General features: G+C 44.7%; 1 protein-coding gene across 6 annotated transcripts in view; it reads left to right on the forward strand.

Annotated features, from left to right (window-relative positions):
- LOC135920929 (glutamate receptor ionotropic, kainate 5-like) overlaps window positions 1–16,050 on the forward strand; it is a 167,822-nt gene that overhangs the window by 37,408 nt on the left and 114,364 nt on the right. The window lies entirely within an intron of this gene.

Below are 16,050 nucleotides of genomic sequence, written 5' to 3' on the forward strand. Positions count from 1 at the left end.
CTCTCTTCTTTCTGTCTCGCTCGGTTTAGTAATTAGACGGACAGTTTGCTACTAACCAGTTAGACTATACTGGGCCATAAAATTCACCCTTAGTTACCAAAAAAAAAAAACTCGAGACTAAACGGCTGGCGCTAGTAGCTTTGACTTTATAACGCACTTCTTGTGCACGTACTATCACGCTCAGTATCACCTACATCGCGCGAACGCTCGCCCGTTGTAGCTTATCACCTTATCTTTATGTCCACTGCAGGACGAAGGCATCTTCTTGCGATGTCCCTGCAATCTCCCAGCGTTGTAGCTCACACTGAGTGTGATAGTACATCTTCACTTTCATTTTGCCCAATGTGTCTTATGTATCTGAACACTCTGTGCCCCTCCCCCAGAGAATGATAAGAGAAGGGCTTAACCAAGGAGCCTGATCTTTATTGATAGTATCATAACAAGCCAACAAACATTGACCCCATAGGGGAAAACATAGGGGAAATTACTCGTACTTACTAAATGGATGAAAGTGGATGAAAAAACAACTTGCCGCGGGGGGGGGGGGAGGGGGGGTCGATCCCACGTCTTCGCATTACGCATGTGGTGCTCTGATCCCAAAGAATGTTAGAAAGTGGAGAAATATCCCAGTTAACGTCTTCACTCTTATTTTCGTTTTATTATTTTTCTCGTGTTCCAAAGGCAAGGGAGACATGCCTCCCATTATTGCGCTAAAATGCCAAATACAGAAACGAGCTCTATGGGAAATCGCTCCTGAAATTGCGTTGTCCCTTGCATTCCTTTTGAGAGGAGGTTCCGCATCATCTTGCCTGCGCAATGCGTATAGAGCAGGCATACACTACCAAAGTGCTCGCAATCTCGTTGGTTATGTAAAAAAAAAAAAACACTTACTTTTACACAGGCTCGCCTAGCTGTTCATGGAATTCTGAGTGACTGACATTTCTGCCACGATGAATCACGCACGGAATCCGTGTCCCAGGTCATTTCCCCACAATTAATCACTCGAAACCGGGACTTGTGACACCGTGTACTCACCCGTTATAAATAAACAATATACTACAATTCATGCTTCACCAAGCACTTTCTTTTTTGCCTGCGCATCCTGCCTGGTCATCGTCCATCATCATCGTGTCATATTGGTCGTGTATCTCGGAAAAGACGTGGTGGGAGGTATGGAAATACCACCAATGCTATAGGAAGTCTTAGAGGCGAGACCACGGTGTGACACACGGCCTCATCGAAGATTGGCGGCCTTCCAGCACGATCTTGTCGCCAGTCACACTACCGTCTCTTCTGCGACAGTCTGCATGAAAGCGTTTGCCGAAATTGCGCCGTCCGGGCTGCCGCCATTTCTTAGCGAGTAGGAATGTAGAGCCCGAGCAAGGGTACGTTTTAAGCGTGAAATTCTGTTAGGTCCCGTTGTCGGCGACCTTGAGCCGAAAGCCAGAGCCGTTATCCGGTTACTCAAACTAGAACATCCGCGCAAGTTGCAAAAGCAAAATGGGATCATCCTGGCAGATAGTCAAGACCTCATTACATACGCTAGGTAATTCCCGCACAAGTTACAAAAACATTGTTTCCGAGTTTGTTCTAATGTTTGTTCACAATATCACCCAAGCTGTAGCTTCTAGTGCGCTGAAGTTTTATTTGTCATTTCCAATGTGGAGGGGGGGGGGGGAGGGGAGCGACGTTCAAAAGACAGATACATGGCGCCATACACTTAACTATCACCTTTTGGCGCTGAGTGTTCTTTTGAACGCAAGCGGTCCCCGAGTTCCGCGGCGCATCCAGCGCGTCAGCATCGCCGGCAGCGTAGGCGCGCCGCGAATGGCCGTTTTACTGAGAGATACTTGTAACAAGGTTCTGTGACAGGAAACTATTGCGTCCATATGGACCGGTGCACAGTATGGCGTGGTCCGGTGTGATGCGATGAGGTGTGCGGTTCCGAATGTGCATTACACCCATTTTGAGATTGCGGCTAGTATCATCTCCAACCAATATGCTCTGCCTGTAGCCTTTTCATTATGGATTATGGGAGAGCCAGCATTCTTAAACCATTTTAAACCAAGGTCCCATGTTAACAGAGGAGCTTCGATTGGTGGACACTGCTGCCTTCACAAGCCCGGGGGGGGGGCAAGGTGCGTCAAGCGCTAGTTTGGTACGAGCTAGCTGGCTGAATAATCTTTCTTCTGCTGCGCGCAATGAATATATACCATGACGCATGAGCGTAAAAGCTCATACTAGCACAAAATAACAACTGTTAGTCAGCCACCAACGTACATGCTATAACATTCAGTTCACTTTTGTTGCTGAATTTCACAAATGAGAGGTGCAGCGAGTTGGGTCAGTAAGGTTGTCGACCGACAATTTCACGATAACATGTACCCTCTGGCGCTTTTCCTGTTCTGCACTGAAACTCACGTTGTCTAAATTTGTACGTTAGGCTTGTTGGTATATCATGATGGAGGCAAAAGGCGTGGCGCATCAGAAACAGGAGAAAAGGAGAACACAGACGACACACACGTTTGGTGCTAACTTTCAACAACGAGCATTTATGCCGGGACCATAGCATACATATATACCCTTCTCCCGCATGTATTAGAACACGTGCTCCAAGCAACCTGATAGCGTTTCTGGTGGCAGAATGGGAAATCTGTGTGTGTCGCCTGTGTTCTTTTGTCCTGTTTCTTATGCGCTACGCCTTTTGCTTCCATATTGAAACTCAACGATGAACTGAGCCTGGAGTGTGCTGCACGATTTCAATAGGCCATCGGACTTAGGGGACTAACCTGTGCGATGAAATAATTTTTAGATTAAGGCTTGGAGAAGTCGGCGGTGATAAAATTTCGTCGCACTTTTCTTTTTGAAACACAGTAAAGAACGTTTCGAAGGAAGCCTAATTGATTTATGGCAGCTCCCACGTTTAGTACTGCTTTTGCACTCCCTGTTTAGCCAGCATTCAAAACTTTCTCTTGTGCTTGTGACAGTCGTAGCTGGGAGAATCCCAATGTTTTTCGCGAAGTAACCCCATTTCCTCGTCGTTACTTGTGTTGTGTGCTAAGCACGAGTCCTTATCCACCGCAGCACGCCACCGTTCACGAGACTGCCTACGCCCTTGCACGACACCTTGCATGGGTAGTACAGGGCCTGATGCTTCCGTTTTTGACAACGGCGGCTTGAACTAAAGGAGCCCAGCTAACAACTGTAACTCGTAAACTCGAAGCTACGATATTATGCCTTATCCGTAAGGAATGATTGCTTACATGCATAAAATCCACCACATTGCGGCTCGAACTAATTGTAGCGTGCAAGCAGCAGTATTGTGCCCCACGAACGCAGTAAATGACATTACCTTGCTAATGCTGTAAATTTTAATGCCATTTGCATGATGTCACGCGGACAAACCGAATGTAATTTGCCTTAATGTTACTCGACATTTAATGCATTCGCGAGGACTCATTCGATTAAGAAATGCGTACTACCGACGCCATAACTTGCACAGTGCAGCACACGTATTTGAAATAACGTCGATCCTGTAAAAAACAAAACAATTTATACATCACTTTCAGCTACAATGCTCATGTCAGAAATTGTACTCGGCGAACTTTGTCAGATCGCCTTTATACAAGGGCTTCGACGCGGCAGACACCATTTTGCTTCCGGTCTTCATAATTACATGCGTGTCCCCGCAGACCGGCTGGATCCGGAGAACAATAGGTGTTCTGACGTCACACCAGATTTTTATTCCCTCAGTTGTCCCCAGAATGCTGTGTTTTTCTTCTGTGCGTTCCCTATGACGCTGCGAAGTGCCTGCCGCGTCACGTGAACATGAGAACATGGCCGGCGTGCTTGGAGGAAGATCGGGAAGATTACACGAAGTTGAGATATACTGTATAGTTGTGATCGCCTGTTGAGTGGGTCAGCGGCTAAGTGCGTCAACAATCGCTGCATGTTTTGGAGTAAACACTTTACTCAGAACTCTTAAATACATTTACACCCTTTGGAGCTTATCTTGTCCCACAACAATAATCGTCATCTGGCTTGCCCGCCTTTCCTTTCTTTAACGCTGCGAGCCTGGTTCTTCCAAGTCACGAACGGCTTGCGTGTTATCAGCATGAGAAAGAATTCTCGCACTTCCAAAAAGTTCTAGTTGCGAAAATTTCAGCATTTTCACAGCTGCTAATTAGTTTGGCCTTTCATAAATAACATTGCCACATGGCAGTTTGTATAACAATTTTGCGGTCCTGTACAATGTTGTCAAAGTTGTGCATGGAATATATACGCAAAACACGCAAACGTTTTCGTGTTATTAGAAAACAGTCGGGCGTGCGTACATGAATAAATGAAGGCAGAGATGGACAACGCAAGTTGCGTTTTGCCCATCTTCTTATGTCTGCACGTCTTTTTTCTAGCATAAAGTCCTACCAACGGGCTCAACTTTCTGAAGTTGTACGCTTTATATCTCCCACTTGTCTTATGGTGCCAATGTTACTTTAGGTTCATAGTGGTTCAGTTTCATCACGAAGAACACTTATGTGTCAAAATATTGCAGTTGCTGCAACAAGGTTCTTACATCGTTAGTGTCCTGTATTAGGATCTCCATATGTCTGCCATGCTCTGTACTGGGCTTTGTGTGATAAGCCTGCGGGCATAAATTGTGCATGCGTGCCGCCTCTGCATAATGTACGCCTGTATTTGTTTTTTTGGGCCCTAGGTGTTCTCAAGCTACTTTTCTGTCTGTGTTCAGTTTCCTAATTGACTGCGACAAAAATAAAATAAAAAAAACACTCATTCGCTCACTCATATTACTGAACAGCGTCTCAACAGCTGTCAGTCATGCCATCAGCCTACAGTAAAAACTCGATGCCTACCAGGACTTTAATATTGTCATCCACTGTGCAAACGTGGACGATAGCGTCTTGAGGACTCAGTTCAGGAATTATGAAAGCAGCTCCATTGAAAATGAACAGCATCTGTAGTTCAACTCTGTTTGGCATCTCGTCTTCCCTTCAAACACAACTTTTCTTAGACGTGGATAGTTGCAATGCTATTTATTCTTCGCCTTGAAGAATGCAGCAAAGCTTCTGGGACATCTCTTTGGCCGCAAGCACGTGTTAGTCTTGCATTCTATATGAAGACTGGTGAATATATATGAAGACACGTGGACTACAAGACCTTGTGTTGCAGCAATCCTTGGCTCAGTGATGGCTGGCTGGTACCAAGCATTATTCACTTAGCTTCAGCATTTCAGCTTTTCATTTCATTAGTGATTGTCACATTTAGAACAAGTGTGGTCCTCACAGATATTTACAAAGTAAGCTTCTTCAGCTGCTTAAACTGGGCATTAGATGAGCTGTGGACGGGCGTAAACATCTGTGCTGCGATCTCATGTTTCCCTTGAACTCCATTGGTTGGTTTGTTGCTCACTTTCTTACTTTCTGCAAATTACTCTCTGCTGTAGACCTCCGGCTTCAGTACTTCAAATTATACTTTCATGTGGCAGGCATTCCGCAGCTACCGAAACAAGGTGCTACCAATACTTGACAAGTGACAACTGATGATCTGACGCTTATGTCATAACTATTTTTCCGCACTAATTTCTGAGTATACTTTAATCATATAAATACTTTACAATACTTTATACTTTATACTTTACTTATACTTATACTTTACACTTAATACTTATACTTTATACTTTAATCAGTTTACAGTAAATGAGTAATTGGCAGACTTATAGTTGTTTTCAGCCTTTATGAAGTCACTGATGATGTCGGTCCCTTTTCCTACACACTTGTGAGAGAAAGGGAGGATGGTGATTTGAACAGCTTAATAAACAGCTTCACGTGGCTGAACTTTCCAATGTTGAATGGGTGCTTGTAAAGTATACACTAAGAGTATAGTAAAGTAAGGTAAAGTATAGACCAAATTCCAAGAAGGATGCGAGCCATAAAACTGCTGTCAAATTCGACAATTTGTAGCTTGGCTGTCTTGATTGTGGGTCCGACATGTTTACACTTTTGGTGGCTGTATTTGTTAGCTTAACCATGTTAGTGGAAGGAATCGTGTTTTCAACTTCTATGTGGCAATACTATTGAGTTTGATAGACAAACGGACTCTAGGTAGCTCTTTACAGATTACGGTTTTGCTTTGAAGTTGTCATTGACGGTGTGTTGTTCTACGACAGTGTTATTTGGGCTTTTGCAAAGCTGACTATCTCCTTTTAAAGGGGCAGAATTAATGTTTTGTAGCACCCAGTCATCTTGAAGAAACAGCAACACAATGTCATGCCATGCATAACTTTCAAGCAGCTCAGGCTCATCCCTGTTTTCTCGTCAAGTGATTCCTTTGATGAAGGCCTTAAATACAAAATTATTCTGGAACATGATGGCAACTGTATCAGTTCTTCAGGTACAGAAGCCAGTAAGTGCCGTATTCATTCCCCAAACCAACTATACGGTATATGCTGTCATTCCTCAGTTTTGAGCAGCACTGCCTACGAATTCTGGGGTAAATATGCCAGATGCATTCCGCAATGCAGTTCAGAGTGATATCTGGGGATTTCATCATATAACGGGCGTTGGTCTACGTATCCATTGGCACAAATTGTGTGGTTGTATTATGTGTGCGCTGTAGCAAATAATTAAATTGTTAATTAGTATTTGTTAAGGTGTAAATTAGGCACTGTGTACTCTCTTATCCAAGCATAGTCCGTCTTGAAGTTGAGATCTACAATGAAAATTAGATAATCGGCATAATATGAATACTAGCGAATTTATTGATATGTTTGGAAAAAATCTACCTAGCCTACTTTACATGTAAAAATGCGCATTGGTCAGCGAACTTTTGAAGTATACTTTTTATCATACTTCTGAGCAAGAGGCAGCGGCCGCATCGCCATGGATACTAGTCGAAAGCAAAACGTGGTAATGGCGGCAACGCAAATCCAGACGGAAGTGTGAAAGGAGGTTTATTTTCTGTGTTTTTAGGCGTTCTCCAAACTTCCGAATGTGTTTTAACACGTGTGCAAGTGCCGCGGCATATTCTGCTACTGAATTTTGTATGAATGTTCCTTCGACTGGGGCAACGCTTGTCCACTGCGTCTGGTTTCTTATCTATGACTGCGCCAGGTAAGAAATGCACCGAGCAACCTGCAAAATTCGTGTTGTAAACTTATTTAATGAAGCGAGGATGCTTCGCAAAATCTGCGGATACCTTTAAGTGTGGCCAAGAAAACGACTACTTGACGACGTGCGCATACAAGACAATTGATGAGGCTGACAGACGACTGCGTTCCTGTGGACATCCTGACGAGTGCTATGCTTCTGCAGCTGTTAAAGATACGAATATGCGCTTTCCATAAGTACTCTCATGCGATATGAGCACCCGAGAATAATTGTCGTCAAGCGCCGCTTAACTACAACACTCCCCTACCGTTTTTTTTTCTATTGAATGGACTTTACGGAGTTTCCACACTCAAGTAAGTACTTGGATCAATAGTGTGCCTACTTCGTTTGTGTACTTATGTGCTAGATATTTGTACTCTGTTTCTACTCGTGAGACTCGCAGGTGTATGGAAGACTAACTAGATGGTTCCATGACTTCTAGATTAAACTATAGCGCAGTGGGTTGCTAAGAGTTACCTTAGAGGACTAAACCATGTGGATTCTTTGTCATGCGTTACGTTGTAGCGACCGCCCGTCACTTCGCCTTGCCTTGCCGTGGGGGTCATTGCTCCTTGCTCCGGAAATCTAGTTTACCTCGCCTTGCCTCGCCGTGGGGGTCATTGCCCCCTGCTCTTTCTTGGAACCGAGTTGGCGGTCCGACTGGGGTGCCACCACTGCCACTCGGCAAACTTGCTTTTACTTTTGGATAAAGCCAGTCGACTCTCCGTTCTCAACCTGTCAAAACGTGTATTCCTTGCCACCGCTAAACCGAGCTCCCAACAAGTGGTGACCCAGCACATTTACGTTCTTTTCGGAGAACTTACCATGGACGACGCTGCTCCTACTCTTGCTGACAGAGACGATGCGAAGATTACGTCTCTTGTCGTCACTGCAGAGCTTCAGCTACCGAAGATTCTCCGAGTTTGGTTTATGCAAGTAGAGGTCCGTTTTCAACTCCGGTGCATCACTTCAAAGACAGCAATGTACCTGCACGTCATCGCCGCGCTACCCTCCGACATCGCCGATGCCATGGATGACTTGCTGGCGGGTACGCCTTCGGCCACAGCATGCGACGATTTGAAAAGCACTGTTCTGCAGCGCATGGAGCCATTACAACAGCGTAGGCTCCAGCAGCTCCTCTCCGATGAACTTGACAACCAACGACCGTCACCACTCCAGTACCGGTTGCGTCAATTACTGGGTGCGCAATCCACAAACGAGAGCCAGCTTCCAATTCCAAATGTTCTTGCAACGCCCCCCACAGTCCCCACGCATGTCACTGGGGGTTCCGACGAGACGGGTCTCTACCGGCTAGCTGCACTCGCTGACCGCATATGTGACTGCTCGTCTGCGGCACAACTACCTATCGCCGCTGCGAGGATCTCAGATAAAGGAGGCTGACTCTAGCACCTGAAGGAAACAGTCAACCACTTTACCTGACGACGGGTGGCAACACTGGCGACCAACTTCGACGAAACCATTTGCCTTCACAGCCTCGCGGTGCACCTAGACTCACCGCGCCGGTTGTGCTAGTACTACCGTCGCTTTCACGAACAAGCAAGTCGCTGCACTCAGCCCTGTTCGTGGACGGGAAACGCACCGGCCAGTTGCTAACGGTGGCATGCGGCATCGGCCCTTGAGCAAGCCACCTATTCTTCGTAGTCGATTGCATCACCGGTACTCGCCTCCTCGTCGACACTGGATCCGAGCTCTCTATCGTTCCCGCCACGGTCGCAGATCGTCAACGCGGCAAGTCCACACCCACGCTGCACGCAGTGAACAGCACTGTCATCGCGTCGTATGGGCTCCGGTCACTGACGCTAGACATCGGGCTCTGTCGCTTGCGCACATGGGTGTTTGTGATCGCCGACGTTAGCTTTACCATACTGGGAGAGGACTTCCTCAGCCATTTAAACCTAGATGTGAGTGTTCGTGATCGGCGCCTAAAGGATAACGCCACATATTTCGATGTACTTGACTTGCAGTCCAACCTCACCTTACTTGGCATCTGTACGTTTCGGCCGGTCTCAACGCACGACAAAATACTTGCTGGGTACCCGCAACTCACGAAGCCCCGAAACGATGTGCTGCCCGTTAAACACAAGGTGGCGCATCATATCACCACCACCGGCCCTAAATAATGCAGCCACAATCAATCCATAATAAAGCACAGAGCGCTATGGGGATACAATAGGTACGAGGTCCTCCGAGGTATGTGGAAAGGTGTAATGGTTCCAGGACTTACCTTTGAAAATGCGGTTGTTTGCTTTAAATCAGGGGTACAATCATGACTCGACGCGAACCAAAGGTCAGTGGGTCGCCTCGCATTGGGCGCTCACGGGAAGACTACAAATGAAGCTGTTCAGGGTGATATGGGCTGGACTAGTTTTGAAGTGAGGGAAGCTCGCAATAAAATTGAGTATGAAGAACGGCTGAGGAATATGGAAGGAAGTAAATGGCATGGGAGAGTGTTCAGGTGTCTGTACAGCAAAAACATTGATTCACAGTGGAGGAAAAGAACTAGGAAGCTTACCAGCAAGTATGCGACCTGTAGGGTGGGCAACACAGCAACAAAGAAGGTAAAGCGGAAAGACAGAGGCTGAAATAATCTCATGGGTGGCGGCAATGGAATAGAAACCTGCCATGAGTAACTACTTAGGAGGAAAAAACGAAATCAGGAAAGAAACCATTTACAATAACTCAAAGGGAAGCTCATTACTTTTCGAAGGGAGATCGGGATGCCTTAGAACATGCACCTATAAAGCGAGATATAAGAAGGAAGAAGAAGCATGTGCTTGCTGCGGTAAAGCTAGGGAAATGACGGAGCATGTTTTATTAGAATGTGAAGACGTCTACCCAGCGGTCGATTTAGGCACCACTGGCTTCCTTGAAGCCCTTGGGTTAAACGGGAGCAGTGGCAAAGCAAACATGTCCGCAATAGACATTAGTAAGAGGCGATTGGAGGACTGGTGGAAGGAAAGTAGGGAAACGACAAAATACGGATACGTACAAAAGCAGTTCGCAATAGGGGATAAGAAAATTTGGGCGTGGTAGTTCATAGCGTTCTTTTTTTTTCTTTTTTCATTGTTTAACCTAGGTACGGCATTAGGCAGTATAGTAGCAAGAGCTTGGTGACGCTACCTACCACCCCGTTCTAAGGGGGACGCTCATAACATCCATCCATCCACCGGCCCACATGCCGCCGTCCGGCTACTGAGGCTCACCGGACGGAGATTGGAAGTCGCCCTCCGTGAGTTCGAACACATGTTTCAGCTCGGCGTTATTCGTCCTTCCTCTAGCAGTTGGTCTTCAGCTCTGCATCTGGCTCCAAAGCAGGACAATGGCGACTGATGGCCTTGTGGTGACTACCGACCTTTGAATGCCGTCACTACTACGGATCGATATCCTCTTCTCTACATACATGACTTCGATGCTCGTCTTGCAGGAACCAAAATATACAGCAAGGTCAGTTTGATTAGCGCGTACCACCAAATTTTTCTCAAAACCAGCGACACTCCGAAGACAGCAATCACTACTCTATTTGGCCTATTTGAGTTTGTCCGTATGCCTTATGATATTGCTACGGAACAGTGTTTACAATGACGGAGAGGCGAGCAGTGAGAAGGCGACGACGACGATTAGAGGCTAGCGCGGGCTGTTGCCTCTTGGCCAAGTGCGGTGTATTTATTCCCTTGTAAGTATACTTGTATATAGCTTTTCGTCTGCGTCTTCCTACGTAACAATGTGAAGAATGCGGCGCAAACCTTTCAAAGGTTCATGGACGGGGTTACGCGCGGACTCCCGTTCATTTTCGTCTACCTTGACGACATTCTCCTTGCATGTCGCACAGACGAAGAGCACAAAGAACACTTTCGCCTTCTATATGAGTGTTTGGATGAACACGACCTTGGCCTAAAGCCCCAGAAATGCATTTTCGGAGTTGAAGCCCTGGTTTTTCTTGGCCATCGCACCCCTCCCTAATAAAACAATGGCAACTTCTTACTGTGTTCATAAACTTACCAAAGTCCGGTAATACTGCTGACAAAATAAATTACAGCAATAAAATTCTTACTTACTCTTTTAGCATAGTAAATAGTTTCAGTGACTACTTCTATAACATGTGCAACAGTCGTCATATGATCGCTACTTATCCCATTTATCGCTGCAATCATTCTTTCTTTTTTTCTTTTCCGTAACTGCAGATGAGGTACGCTCTGTGGTATTAGCTGTAAAGAATACTAGCCCTGGCTTAAATAACGTTTCGGTATTTCATCTAAAACTTGTTTCTGATACATTGATACACTCATTTCTGATACATTGTATTATAATGAATAATATTTTTAAATGCGTTATTTTCCCCACTATGCTTGAAAGGGCTAAGATTATTCCTGTACATAAGAAAGGTGATAATACGGCGGTGCTTACTAATCGACGAGAGAATAGAAATAGGACGATAGTTGAAGTTGTTGAGAAGTTATTTTGCAAGCGCCTAAATATTTACTTTAAAAAATTTATTTGTTGCAGTATTCTCAATTTGGTTTTCGCGCTGGCATTTAGACTAACTTAGCTTTAATATCCCTAACTGACTACATTCGTCACTCGATTGATACGGGTAACTTCGTTGGTTCGGTATTTTTGGACTTCACTAAATCTTTTGATGCGGTTAATCATAACGTACATATTACTGAGCTAGAAGCCCTGAGAATTGGCGGTCCAATACTAAAACTCCTAAAAAGTTACCTGCATGGTAGAGAACAAAACATTTTTAGCAAAAAGCGGATCTATTCCATATTATGTGGTCGTGCCCAGCCGAAAATCACACAAATCACGAAATAAGTAGTACTGAGCAGTGGGAGGCCGTGTTGCTCAGCTCCGACCCTGACCTGCAGGCCAAGGTCATCGAGAGAGCTGAAGAAGCCGCCCGGGCCCAGGGGCTCGTGGCTGCCTAACAACAAGGTCATCCCTCAATACCTTGTTTTCAAATAAAGTCTTTACTCACTCTTCTCGGGGTGCTTATTCTGATACTAAAGTTATTAACCAATGTGTACCACGAGGCTCCATACTAGGTCCCTTACTATTCTCCATTTATATTAATGATTTACCTACATCTCAAATCTGCACATTGTGTACTATACGCAGACAACATTACTGTCTCGTTGCATGACAAATCTTTAACAACAATAATTCTTAAATTAAAGAATGATCTTGAACATATCGTTGCATGGTGTTCTTCCAATCATTTAATTATCAATCCTACCAAAGCTAAATACCTGATTTTTCGATCTAGCCGAAGAATGCTACCTAGATTGCCTGAGATAACCCTATAGATGGTCATCACATTCCAGTCTCCGGCTGTGTATAATTTTTGGGCATCAAATTAGATTCTAACCTAAAGTTTTCTCAGATCATTGCCTTCATTAAGCAAAAGTGTATCTTCGGTATCAGATAATTAATCAAATCAAAAGCATATTTCTCCAAAGACGCATTATTAACATTATAATTTGATTTCATTCATAGTCACATTAATTACGGCATTGTTTCCTGGGGAAGCCCATATTACTGCCATATGTCGTATATTCAGCACTTACAAAACCAAGCAATACGCATTATCAACAACAGCGGGTTTTTCACGAGTGCTGCCCTATTACTTTGTGAAAATAACATCCTTGTTGTAACGGACTTGTTCAACTATCACCTAATAATTATGTTTTATAATTTACTTACTAAACAGCTTTCATGCGAATTCATAATTCCAGGTGCCTCATCAATAATAATAATAATAATACCAGGTTTGCACGTAACTACAATTTTCTACTGCCCATTGTTCATTTTAATTATTGAAAAATGACGTCATCAATCGCTGCTATAAAATTGTGGAATGTATAAAACTGTGGAATGCGCCCACACATGAGACTGTGCGTGGCACGTGTGTTATCACAGTTTTCGTTGCGTGTGGCAATCTTTCACAGGCGGGTGCCCAAGGCGTATGCGTTCTCCAAAGGAACATGTGTGACGTCGCAAAGAGACTCTTTGTTAAGTAGAACATGCAGTTGGGCTAGTTGGTGTATGATTGCTTACAGCACGTTTAGCGCGAAGCAAAAGACCACACATACAGACTCACGGGAGGGGCGATACAATAATTTTTTTTATTACATGACACCTGTACAGGAACATAGTGTCACAAAGAAACAAATTATCGTTTTATCGGTGAACGGATGTCAAATTCGATTAGTGCTGTGGCAAGAGAGGTTCGGTGGGCGCCATATATCGGACACACCAGTTTAAGGAAATCGTTCTTTTGGAAAGAGAGATAGAGAGAGAATAAACTTCATCCAAAAGAGCACACGAACGTAGTCAGCTCCTCTGCTCTGCATGGAGTGATCCCTTGAGTCCGGGAGCCCGGCGGCCTTGGCTGCCCTTCTCGCTCGGTTGACCAGGCTGAGCTGGTCCGTCGAGTCGGAGCTGGACAGCGCTGGCTCCCATTGCCGTGTGGTGGGGAGCGTTGTGGGTGTGAGAAACCGAGGGAACAGCAAACTGCTAATGCCTAACCTTCACTAGACAATCGCGCGTTTGCGGCGTAATGAAATATAATGCTCGAGACTTGTGGGATCCGCGTCGGCCCGGTTTCATCTGCTCATGCGCAGCTTTCAAGGCCGAAGTGCACTTGTCCTCCGCGAATTCCGGAAGAGCATCCGTTCCTTCCGTCCGTGCTTTAAACTCAACGCTTTCCCGTTCCATTCTTTCTCTTTGCAAAACGAATCTATTTTTTTTGCATTTTCATTCCATTTTGTGGCTGCTGGCTGCTGTCTTTCTGTGTAGGCACGGGCTCATTACCCAATACAATTTAACCACACGTTGCTTATTAGGAGTTTACCCCAGTGTACGGCAGAGGCCTACGCTGAAGGGTAGCAAATATCCTCCAACACCACGGTTGAGATGTAAATAATCGAGTGACACAGTTAACCATGTCGCGGTCTTTCTATTCCGATATCAATTTTCCCCTTAGTGGAGCGTTCGAATTATACGTGTATGCCAACTGTTGTTGTTGTTGTGCTCTGAAAACATGGCACGTGCCCACAATAAGGGATAGGCCGAGGATCGGGTAGTTTTTTTACGCTCAGTCAATTTATTTTATTTATTTATTTATTTATACAAGTACCTGCAGCGCCACAAGGGCATTATTGCAGGGGGGGACAAATTGAAGAAAAGTGAACATGTGACAAAAACTTGATACAGCAGAGCACAGGTGGTAAAAGTAACAAAATACCTATCATAGATGAGTCATCTCGACGGCAAAACGGTCTTGTGAAATGCGGTGCAAATTTGCAAGACAGAAATGGAAAGGGTACACTATCGCATGAAGTGCAATGCCAGCCAAATGATATAAAAAAAACGGGATAATATACTACGACAGACTGCGTGACAATAAAGACAGAAACTCTGAACACTAATAATAGCTAATAGCTAATAATAAATCAGGCAATAAAAAGGAGTGACTGCAGATAACAAGAGTTTCCTGTAATTGAAGGGGACCATATAAATGGCCGGTAAAATAAAAAAAAAATGAGAAGGTTGTTACAGAATTTAGGATGATAGCAATTTAGAAGAACTAGAGTGGGAATTGTAGGGAAAGTAGGGATTAGGATCGCGTGTGTCTTGTTGCTGTGATGAAAGCACTCACTGCGTCAAATACGTACCTGTGGCTAGAACCCAGTACCGAAGTGTCGAAGTAGGGTAATATTTCAGCACCTAAATTAAATTCACGTTTACCAGGCGGTGCTTCAAGTATTTTTCCTTTGCAATGTAAACCGAAGGCGGAGTGAAAAAAAATGGTGATCAATAATGTCTATTTCCTGGTAGAAATGGCGTAAAGGCGATGTCACCAGTATTTCGTGGTAGAAATGGTGCAAAGGCGATATCACCAGTCCACTACCTTTGTAAATATACGTTTAGCGGGGGAACACGGGAACGTAACCTGGAAATTATAATCTCTAATTGTCCTGTTGGACACCACTGACTTTTTCCAGGTAAACTTGAAGTGTTTGAATTATGTCCAGGTTGTTATTGATTCGATGGAATCTCCACGTATTGAAAATTTCCCACACATAATCACTGCGATGCATGCCGATACTGGGAGAATGATGATGGTGAACCTCTGTCACGGCTCGCACCCACTAAGCGGGATAGGCGAAGAATCGGGTGGCAGGAAGTAGCGCAACAAAATTCGTTTTTTTGAAAACGAGGAACGCGAGGTAAAACAAAAAAGAAAACTGATGAAGATATTGGAATAACTAGACTAGTATGGGAGCGAGCAGTAAGACCAACTGAAGGGTGAATTTAAGAGACGTTACAATACAGGAGAGAACAAATACAATGCTAATAATGAATTTGGAGAAACCAATTCAGTGAAACCGATGCTGATCGGATAGGTAGAATAAAACTAGAATATTTAGCAGGATAATTGACAGTGCTTGTCTTTCTCTTCTTCTCATTTACAGAACAGTTTCATTGATAGGACAGTGGAAAGTTTCTGACGGCGCCACTAATCTCTGTGTGAGCGTGTCCTACATTCGATGTTGACTTTCAAACACGTGCCTGCGCGCGATGCCTATCTGTAAGGCTGCGCCGTGCGAGCTGCACAGACCTTCTCCTTGTGTAGAGCAGGATGTCATCGGTCGTGTGCATCTCGGCGAGTATCTCTGCCTGCCAATAAAGATGCTCTCTCTCTCTCGCACTCGTCTTTGCCAATGCAACAGATATTCGTAAGGCGGTGAGAATATACCAATGGCCTAAAGTGAGCCTACAGATGTATATGCAGTGCTTTCACCACCTCTTTCCGGATACCCTATGAGGCATCCTTGCTGCTACTTTCCTGAACGAAGCTCTA

Source organism: Dermacentor albipictus, chromosome 4 (assembly GCF_038994185.2).
Source record: "Dermacentor albipictus isolate Rhodes 1998 colony chromosome 4, USDA_Dalb.pri_finalv2, whole genome shotgun sequence".
NCBI classification, from domain to species: Eukaryota; Metazoa; Arthropoda; class Arachnida; order Ixodida; family Ixodidae; genus Dermacentor; species Dermacentor albipictus.